We start from the raw sequence: 8,909 nt of genomic DNA on the forward strand, positions 1-8,909 counted from the left end.
TGACAGCATATAGTTACTCAAAATGTGGATGAAAATCAATGAGAAAAGGGTTCAATTTATAGACAAATCAAGGAATTGATCAAATTAGCATGAAAGATTCGAAAGGAGCAATTTCAGTTGAAATTGGTAAATTGATTTGAAAGAGGCATGATTATGACATGATTGAATGACAAATTGGATGGCAAATTACTATGTCAAAATATGACAAATTGAGAGAAAAGTGTGCCCATCAATTATGACAGGGTTGAGAGGGAAAATAGCCACTTACCTATGACAAATTACCCACAAAATTTGCCCATTAATTGAATGACAAATTGAGCACAAAAATATCTTTCAAAATATGACAAATTGAGCATGAAAATAAGAGACAAAATAAAGGAAAAATTAGTAGGGAAAATTAGGAGAAAAAAGGAAAAATAGAAAATTAGGAAAATTAGGTGACATTAATTAATAAATTTTCATTTATAAATTAATTCACAAAAGAGGAAACAAATTAGCCAATTAAATAATTCATTTAATTGTGACTCAAAAAGGACAGTTAGGATAAATGAATAAATTCATTTAACCTAAAAGGAAGAAATGTTAATAGGATTAAATGAATTGATCATAAAACCCTAGGAAAACGAACTAGAAATGAATTAAGTCTTGACATGATTGAAGCACTAAAAATATGATGTCAATCATGATCAAGAAATTAAATGATAAAGGCTCAATAATTGACAGAAGCCAATATTGATTGATGAAGACCAATGACAAAAGGATCGAATTGATAGAGGATAATTGATAAAGGATTAGTGACCGATTGATCCAAAAATGACGAAGATTGATGACTGATTGAGATCAATGACAAATCAATCAAAGATTGATAAAAGGTCGATTTGATGAAGGTTGACTTGACAAAGACTGATGACGAATCGATCGAAATTGATAAGGAGGTTGATAATTAACAATTGAACGAGATACAAAATGATTCCAATTGATTGAAAATTTATGAAAGATGATTGAAATCTAGGACAAAACCCTAATTTGACATTGATTAGGGTTGATGATGTCCAATTGACATGATAAGTTGATGAGATCCAATGATTGTAATTCGAAAATGACATTGACAAGACCGAAATGAAATGCTAGAGAAATAGAATCAAAAGGGAAAGAAATGCAGAAGAAATGCAGAAGAAATGACATCTGCTCTTCCCCCTCTCTATCTATCCCTCTCTACGCATTGCAAACATAACATGAGCATATTGGTACTGAAGCATGATTTAGAGGTTTTGTTTTAGTAATGACCTATCAATTGACCTCATGTACTACACAAATCTATGCAAAATTAGACCATTTTTTTTCTAATTGACTTTCCACACCTCTTTGATATACCCATTGCACACCAAAAAATAATTGCTAGTATACCAAATTATCCACCAAACACATCTTAAGAAAGATGAGATCACCCTAATCTAACCTCACATAACTTAATTGTAGAAATATAATCTTTTATAAAGAAAATACCATATCTAAAAATGAATTATCATTTAAAAAAGAAGAGCGGGATCACCCTAATCTAAAAATATTCACATAGTTTAATTATAGAAATATTTTTTTATATATAAAACATATAATTTAATTGTAGGAATATAACCTTTTATAAAGAAAATACCATATCTAAAAATAAATTATCCTTTAAAAAAATTTACATGGTTTAATTTTAGAAAAAGAAGGTTAGGATCACCCTAATCTAAAAATATTCACATAGTTTAATTATATAAATATATTTTAGGAAAAAGGGGTAGGATCACCCTAATCTAAAAATATTCACATTCATATAGTTTAATTATAGAAATATTTTTTAAGAAATATATAAATATATTTTTCTACCCTAATGTAAGGATATTCATATAGTTTAATTATATAAATATTTTTTAAGAAATATATAAATATATTTTTCTACCCTAATGTAAGGATATTCATATAGTTTAATTATAGAAATATTTGTGTAGGGATATCATATAGTTTAATTATAGAAATATTTTTGTAAGGATATTCATATAGTTTAATTATAGAAATATTTTTAAAAGAAAACATATATTGCAAGTTTAATTTTAGAAAAAGAAGGTTAGGATCACCCTAATCTAAAAATATTCACATAGTTTAATTATATAAATATATTTTAGGAAAAAGGGGTAGGATCACCCTAATCTAAAAATATTCACATTCATATAGTTTAATTATAGAAATATTTTTTAAGAAATATATAAATATATTTTTCTACCCTAATGTAAGGATATTCATATAGTTTAATTCTATAAATATTTTTTAAGAAATATATAAATATATTTTTCTACCCTAATGTAAGGATATTCATATAGTTTAATTATAGAAATATTTTTGTAGGGATATCATATAGTTTAATTATAGAAATATTTTTGTAAGGATATTCATATAGTTTAATTATAGAAATATTTTTAAAAGAAAACATATATTGCAAAATGAGATATCCGATCTGCCGGAATCGAACCAGCGACCTAAGGATTTCTAAGGGATTTATTGTCCCACTACAGTCCTCCGCTCTACCAACTGAGCTAAGATCGGATTGCTGAGCAATGCACGGTTTCTATTTTACTAATATCTGTATGAGAATAGTAGAGCGAATATCAAGAATGGTTCTGGAGCGAAAAACAACGGCATGACCAACGAACCACCGCAAGGATTGTAAACCAAACACTCCGGATTTTGTTTCAGAAATTCAGTGCAGGAGTAACGTTATGCATCTGCTAAACAAACCTGCCTGCAGCTCAAAAAAAAACCAAAAACTATTTTATATGTCAGAAGTGGGGTTTGAACCCACGCCCTCGTTAGAGGACCAGAACTTGAGTCTGGCGCCTTAGACCACTCGGCCATCCTGACTTCGTTGTAAGCGATTTAGGTTTTAATATTTATAATGTTTTTATAATAATTTTGAAATTAATGTTTATTTTTTTCTTATTTATTTAAATTTATGACTGTTTTTATGGTTAATTTGTATTTAAAAATGTGTTATATTGATGTTGTAAATTTTTAAAATCTAACATTTTCTTATTTCAAAGGAAAAGAAACATTAGAAAATAATCTCTACAAATTTTATTTGTATTTAAAAATGTGTTATATTGATGTTGTAAATTTTTTAAATCTAACATTTTCATATTTCAAAGAAAAAGAAGCGTTAGAAAATAATCTCTACAAATTTTATAAATTATTTGGTATAACATAGAGCATAAATAGGAATAATGGATTTCAATTTCTTATAAGATATTTATTAGGTTGAGATTACAAGAAATATTAAATGAATTTATTTGATAGAAATGTTAATGTTTTATTATAACTATAATGATTATACACAATATATAATCATTAATGAGATGTCTAACAGTCTTATATAATTTGAATAAAAAAGAAATATGTTTGATCTTTTTTTTATCTTCTCATATTAAAATTGTCAATATTTATCAAACAAAACAATTTTGACATTCATTTAATGTATATTTAAATAATAAATAAGTTACATATGACATTTTATCTATATGATCTTATTTGACAATAAGAAAAAATGTCTCATACTAATTAATATCTTCACATGAAAAAACCCACAATCACACAATCCTTATGTTTTTCAATATACCCAACATATAAAAAATTAGATTCTTTGTAACCATTAAAATTTAATCAAGTTTCTTCATTGGGTAATAGAACTACATGAAGTTCTTCACTAATTAATACATAGTATGCATATAATCCTTTGATTCTTGTGGACATGTGATTTTTCGAAATATGTTAGAAACAATGCTTTCCTTCATATTATGTGTCTATATGATTCAACAAATATATCTTCAAAATAGTTAAATTCATTTTGTAAATTGTTTAAAGGTAAAAAATTATGTTATTTATTTATTATGATTTTTTATTTCATGAAATTTGTTATTGGTAATTTTCTATTTGTTAGCTGTAATTTTTTTCATTAGTTATATGAATTTGTAATTCTAAATTTATTAGGGAAAAAAGTAATCATAAATTGCAAGGAGGAAAAACTAAACCTAATCTATAATGTTTAAAAATAATCAATCTAAATTAATAGATGAGCAAATTAAGAAAGAAAATGTGGAGTAGTCACGACACCATTTGCCCCTAGCAACATGCAAAGTAGTGACATGGTGTCCCTCTACATGAATATATATAGTTGTCGCATACAAGACAAACACAAGATTATAAATAATTTATTCTTAAATACTATGGACATTTCTTTATTCATGCCTCACTCAATTAATCATGTTGTATAAAATCTATCAAAGTGATCATTTTTTAAAATCATTTCAAATACAAATACTTTATTTATTGTGTTCTATGTTTGATTGTACACATTCCTACTCTCTCTTTATCTACATGTTTTATTTTTTGAACAACTATATATTCTTAGGTGAAAACACAGGGCTATATTATGAATTTACATTATTCAATTCCCTATATTATACCTAGGTTAACATTTCAATATAATATAGATAGCCCCTAACACTTACATAAAGGTAATGATGGGATGTTAGAGTTAATCTATAGGACCACATTTCTTTGAGCCATATGTAAAACACTACAAAGAAAGCATGCATGGAATGCTATGAATTTTAATGAAAATTATAATATTAATAATTATAGTAAGACTAATTTATAAAGTTGTGTTTTAAGTATGATTATGTATTTCCTACCTTCACATTTAGAGTTTATGAAATAATAGGAATCATCACCCATTAAACTATGGTAAGTTAGACAATGATAAAATGAGATTGGGATTGATTTTCAAGATTTTTGTTGTTAGTATTCAAAAGATTTATCATAATAACATTACTCCATACTACTAGTAGTAGTTTGTATAGCTTTTATTGTTCTAGACTTCATAATTGCAACTTCGTGGAGATTGATACATGGTGGAAATAACTAATTGTGAACTAGCTTTATATTTTCTTTTTTATTCATTTTTTTCACATGGTTTACAATAGAATGGTATGTCTACTAACCCTCTATTCATTTTTTATAGTTAAATCTCTTCACTACTCACTTGTATGAGATGTCTACAAATAAAAATATATGCTAGATCAATGACATTTGATAGCTTAGTGAATCTAGGTGGCAAGTAAATATATTATTGAGTCCTTGCTTAGGTCATGAATATTTTTAATTTTAAATATGCAAATACATATTTGTGTGCATATGCTACAAATGAGTTCTTTTAGCAACATGTTTTCTAGCAAGGATTCTAAAGTTTTTAAATGTTTTCCTGAAAATTCTAACCTTGTAAAATGTGTGAAGTCCAAAAACCAGGTTATTCTCTAATGTTTCCCATTTACTATAATTTTATATAATATTTATATTAAGGCAATTATAACTACAATGGATAAAATTTCAATTTCAATTACTTATTAATGGTTCCCTAATCCAAAGCCTTAGGTATATTATAAGCTAGAAGGATGTTAACAAAAGTTGGTTCGTGAGGTTTCACATTTATATATTGTATTCACTTTAATATTTCCAAGTGTAGTGTCATAAATTGTATCCTCATACAATTTCATGCTCCTTTGGGTTACCTCACCTTGGTGTTTTTCCTTCTTTGTCTTGATTATGCTTGGTTTTGCTCAAACCAATGCCAGATCTGATGTCTTTACTTTCTCCTCTTGCTTCCTAACCTTGGCTCGGTCTAGAAGGACTAAACTAGGACACTAGGCACCATAGTTGAGGCAAAAGGGGCCCAAATTTAAACCCTCTAATGGTTGGGAAATTTTGAGTAGGATAAGATACCTAATGTCAACCTTCTTTGTACACATTTCATGAGGTTGATTATAAAGAAAATCTTATCCCCTCATCTAAAACATCTCTCACCAAGGAATTCACTTTATATCAAGCATCTTCAAGGTAGTGAAGGAGAAGTCAAGCATTTAAATTTTCAAGCATTCAAGATGTCAAATTCATGATCAAGTTTATGTGAATGCATGCATGAGATTCCACCTAGCAACATCAACCTTTCATGAAGACTTCAAGGAGAGAAGATTTGTAAGGAAAGGTATATCATTTCAATTCAACATCACATTTCACATCTAGCCTCTTCCCTAAAAGAGTAAACTCTCTTTTCTATCAATTTATTATTATAAAGTCAATTCCAAAAGCCTTATCAACCCAACACCATTTTTCCTCTCTTGTGTGTGCAGGTTTAACAAAGAAGGATTATAGATTCGGAAAGTGCAGAATGAGACAAAGAGATTTAGATTTTTAAGAAGAAGAAAACCCTAGACAATGGCAATTGTCGCACAATGTCAAACACTTTTCCGATGAAATTTTAAGGAGATATCTAAGTGGCATCCTAATCCTAAATTTATTTCTAGTATCTGCAATAGACGCCTTTAGGACTATGACACCTATTGACATAGTCCAACACTTTCAAACTCAAATTGTACACACAAGTTCCTTTATGTTCCTTGTTTCCAAAGTTGTACTCGGATTCTGCATATACGTTATGTAGCTTATTGTTTATGTTGATTACTTCTGACTTTCGACCATTAGCCCTAGTTCTTGCATTTCATCATTATATCTTATCCAATTGCATCTACATTCATCAACAAAATAATCAATCCTTTGTGCCTATCTCTCCCAAGGGTTTTTAGTTGGGCTTATTGGTTGTTTCCCCAACATATATTGATGTGAATAAGTTTGATTCCTACTTTTTTTATGTTTAGACTAGTGGGCCCCATCCCACCACTTTACACCAATGATTTACCAATAAGTCCAACATTTGTAAATATAAGAATAACTTAGATAAGTGTTTTTGGACAAACACGTCAAGTAGGTTTGCTTGAGACGAACCCATGCTAATAAAACATATATACAAAAAAAAAATTAGTGGTTGAAAAGGATTTGATTTTTTTAAACAAATATAATTTATAGGTTTAAATTCAATCTCCATATTTTTTTCTAGCATCCTTCTAGTCTTTGGCAAAACAAGGGCTTTGAAATAGGGTATGAACATCTATAGAAGCATAATTAAAATAAGTTGTTTTCACAAAATAGAAAGATAAATCATGTAATTAACCAACCATAGAATAAAATAATGCAAGCATGTATATCACTTCAATTGCATACAAATCATTTAAATTTTATTCACCTACACAAATTTGCTATATAATGATAAAAAAAAACTATCCCTATAAAAAGGAAGGTCGATAGAATTTAAAAAATAAATTATTTATAGTCTCATGTCCATACAGTAATCCATCATTAAATATTTGCATGTAAAGGGAGACCTTGTAGCTAATTTTCATGTCAATGAGGGCAAATGGTGTTGTGGCCACTCCAACATTTTTGTTAATTTTTCACTACAATTATTGAGTGGCTATTTTGAAACATTAGAAAGTAAGATAAAAATTTATTCCCTACAATTTATCATTTGTCGGATTTTCCCTTGTAATTTTAGAAATTAAATATCGTATATTTAATCAATAAAACATATAAGTGACCAAAAAAAAATTGCCAATAATTATTGTTAAGGAATAAAAATTTATAGTAAACAACAAACATTAAAGAATAACAAAGTTCTAGCCTTTGCACACTTTACATGGAAGAATTAATTAGTTTTGAAAAATATATTTAAAAAAATTATAATATGGAGGTATTTAGTCAAAATAGTTCATCTATCTTACTTGGGGTAAGTGCACAAAGATGGTGGACCAAAAAGGGGTCTAAGTGGCTACTTTTTTTTACATTAGCAAAAACTGATCTTGGATGAGAAATTGAAGATAATTATACTCAAATTTTGAACATGCAATACAAACAATAGTCTGTTGCTCTAAATCTACTTTCTAAACTACTATTTTTTTAAATGGTGGAGATTAAGGGGTTCAAAAAGGAGGCACAAACTACTTCTATTTTTGTAAAGAAAACGTAACCTAGCATTTGGTGTGTTTCCCCCAAAATGTTACTTTTGTTAGTATCTAAAAAATCACTTTGGTGAGACACCATGTTATCCCCAATTTGGAATTATTGGGATAACCCTACAAATTTTTGGCCCATTTATGGTTCAATTGCTTTATGCACGCACTTCAAGATGAATTTTTCATTTTGCATGTGGTTGTCATTTTGCATTTCCAAGTTATCTTCTTTTTTGAGTTATAGGTGTCAATTGGGTATATAGACTCAATTTACACCATTCTAGACTCTAGGTGCAAATAGGGTTCATATACCCAGCTTACACCTTCCTTCATGCCTTTCCTTTTTACACATAGGTACAAGTCAAGTTTGTGAACCCGAAATGCACCTTGTCAATAATAAATGCAAATCAAGTTTACAAACCTGACTAGCACCTATTAATGACTCTTTGAGTTTTTACTAATTACTCCTTTACCAATTCGATTAGGAGTCTTTTTGCTTGTCTTTAATCTTTTTTGCTTATCATTTCGGCTGAAGGGTGACCTTGTGAAGCTTTTATCTCCTCCGAATTTGTAGGGTATCATGGGTGAGTTATTTTTGATTCATCTTCTTAAGTTTTGTTTTTCCTTTTTGATATCTTTCTTATGGTGAATGTGGTTCGGGTTTTAAAACCCTAGCCACATTCTTGTTGATTGTGAATGGTATTCAAATCTCAAATACTCTTTTTCATTTTTCCCAAATGTATGGTGTTATTCAGGCTGGTGAATCCCAACCACACCAGTGAATGGTGGTATTCGGGTTTACCAACCCGGATAGCCTTCTTGATTTATCCTTTGTTTCGATGGCACTTCATTTGAATGACATTGTGCACCCATCCTTGGTGTTTTTTCACCTTCTTTTTCTACCTACAATGAGGGCAATATTCTGTCAATATTGCTTTTGCCTCCCCTTGTTTCCTCTTTACTTGCAGGGTATCA

At 28.8% G+C, this 8,909-nt stretch overlaps 2 non-coding genes across 2 annotated transcripts; both read right to left on the reverse strand.

The window, feature by feature from the left end:
- Positions 1–2,491: 2,491 nt before the first annotated feature.
- On the reverse strand, positions 2,492–2,586 carry TRNAY-GUA (transfer RNA tyrosine (anticodon GUA)). The gene is made up of 2 exons: positions 2,550–2,586; positions 2,492–2,527 (listed from the first exon to the last, which is right to left on the reverse strand). It is a non-coding gene; the product is annotated as a tRNA-Tyr (tRNA).
- A 231-nt stretch (positions 2,587–2,817) lies between these two features.
- TRNAL-CAA (transfer RNA leucine (anticodon CAA)) lies at positions 2,818–2,901 on the reverse strand. The gene has a single exon. It is a non-coding gene; the product is annotated as a tRNA-Leu (tRNA).
- Between the last annotated feature and the right edge of the window lie 6,008 nt (positions 2,902–8,909).

Source organism: Cryptomeria japonica, chromosome 2 (genome assembly GCF_030272615.1).
Source record: "Cryptomeria japonica chromosome 2, Sugi_1.0, whole genome shotgun sequence".
NCBI lineage: Eukaryota > Viridiplantae > Streptophyta > Pinopsida > Cupressales > Cupressaceae > Cryptomeria > Cryptomeria japonica.